This window comes from Asparagus officinalis, chromosome 4 (genome assembly GCF_001876935.1).
Source record: "Asparagus officinalis chromosome 4, Aspof.V1, whole genome shotgun sequence".
In the NCBI taxonomy this organism is placed as follows: domain Eukaryota; kingdom Viridiplantae; phylum Streptophyta; class Magnoliopsida; order Asparagales; family Asparagaceae; genus Asparagus; species Asparagus officinalis.
Genome location: NC_033797.1, coordinates 12,821,361 through 12,823,650, shown reverse-complemented (window position 1 = coordinate 12,823,650; position 2,290 = coordinate 12,821,361). Strand labels below are relative to the sequence as shown.

The 2,290-nt window shown below is 46.0% G+C and overlaps 1 pseudogene; it reads right to left on the bottom strand.

The window, feature by feature from the left end:
- Positions 813-2,290, bottom strand: part of LOC109838202 — a 5,233-nt pseudogene continuing 3,755 nt past the window's right edge.

Below are 2,290 nucleotides of genomic sequence, written 5' to 3'. Positions count from 1 at the left end.
GTCGGCTGCCCCCTTCCCTATATATGGGTAATGGGTTGGTAGTAGCTCGGAAGAGGGATGAAGAAGAAGAAGAGATAGTGAGGTGAAGATCTGAGCTTGAGCTCTCCTCTGCTGTGTGCGATCTCCCCCCTTCTGTGAGTTTTGTGCTCCTGTGAGCTTTGTGCTCTCACCCCCTTTTCTGCGATTCTCTTTGTGAGTGACGGGTTGAAGGAGATCAGCGAGCTCTCCTTTTGGTCCTTGGTGGTGCACTGTGAAGGAAGAACATGACTGGTTGAGCAGGTTTCTGAGCCAAACGACAACGCAGATACTCAACAGTGGTATCAGAGACTTCGGTGACTCGTCGTCGCTCAAAACCGCCGGTCGCCGCCGCCAGTCGTGGTGCACTGTGAAGGAAGAACATGACTGGTTGAGCAGGTTTCTGAGCCAAACGACAACGCAGATACTCAACAGTGGTATCAGAGACTTCGGTGACTCGTCGTCGCTCAAAACCGCCGGTCGCCGCCGCCAGTCGCTTTAACTCTTATTATAGTAGTATAGTAGTATAGGTAAAATTAGGACTCTATCTTATTATCATTGATCTCTTTCACTAGTAGAAAAACGACCAAACTAGACGGAACAATCTAGACGGAAATTTTTTCCGTCTAGATTGGAGCAAAGTAGACGGAAAAATTCCGTCTAGATTGTTCCGTCTAGTTTGGAGCAAACTAGACGGAATTTTCCGTCTAGTTTGACAAACCCAGACGGAACAGGCAATCTAGACGGAAATTCCGTCTAGGTTGCCTCAACCTAGACGGAATTTCCGTCTAGGTTGACTATGCCAACTTGCTAAGTCTCGTCCCTAGTGAAGTGCCCAGATTGGTTGTCAGTGGTGCACCGAGTGTAGTTGAAGGGCTTTGGTGGTTTGTCTGGAAAATCTAGTTTGAAAACCCCGTTAATATCAAAATAATGAGCTTGAAGCAGTCCAATCTTCGGCATCACAAAGGTCACATTGTTCATCGATGCAGTGAGTCGTTGAGGCAAGTTTTGCACGGGTCCATTCCTAGCCCGACCGTGTAAAACAAATGTCTGTCGATGCTTTCAGGAACATTCGCAGGGAACTCCAGTGTGTTCAGACTCCGGAGACTGTCATAATATGTGTCGACGAATTTAGTGTCGTTCTGTGCCGGAAGTCGAGGCAATGTCGGAATGACAGTATTCGGTATGCCTTTGTAATGGAGTATGGCCGTCGCAGTTTTTTTGTCAACAGGAACAGGAGCATCATTGAAATCCCTGGCAGCCATGAAGTATCGGCCTGGGGCTTGGTTAGCCGTGACAAGAACATTCATCGTCTGACCAGGGGTGACAAGGATAGCATCAGTAATGAATGGCTTGCAGTAAACTCCATCGATCTCCACCACTGTCATGTTATGTCCGGCGATGGGTAAGAAGAGTTCGTCATTGAGTGCAGCATTGACGATTCTCAGAAGGTAAGTTTTTCCCCATTCAACTTCTGTGACGAATGTGTCTGATAACCACACATATATAGCGTTGAGTTCTTTTAACATGCAACAAGGCATAAAAATCTAGTTGGCAGTGATTACTTACGTTTATCTGAACAAGGGAAGAGAGGCCCAGGCTTCCCATTGATCGTGTGAGCATCGGACATGTCAGGTGGCAACCCAAGTGCATTTCCTTGCTTCACCAATTCCTCAACATCAGAGTTCCACCATTCTCCTGAAAAACACAAGCTAAAACAATATACATACAAGTTTCCGCGTATTATTGGCTTATTCGTCAATGATATTCTTTCTCACCTAAGATGAGAACAGTTTCTCCATGGGGTTGAGGGAATGGAAATAGAACTCCTTGTTTAGGCATGATCACAATCGCACCATAAACAGTCGCACGAAGCCACAATATGTGTGCATGCCACCACAAAGTCCCTCTCTGTCCTGTTACAGTGAAATCGTAGTTGTATGATGTGCCTGTTGGAGTTGTAACTTAAAACTTGGGTTTGTAGAGGAAAAGAGGAAAACTTTAGTCCCACATTGGAAAAGAGATGGGAAGATAGGCTCTTTATAAGCCTTCCCTTTCTCTCCTATGCCTAGAAGAAAACAAAGGTTATGCTCCACACACACACGCGCGCCGGCCGGGCCGGGCTCGGGGTCAGGTCGGGTGGCGCGCACACACGACCTGCGGACACGAATGCAGCTCCGGACTGAGGGGCTCTTAATCTGCTACATTTTTATTTTTGAATAATTAAAATATAATTTTTATTTTTGAACAATTAACATGTGATAAATATTTTGTA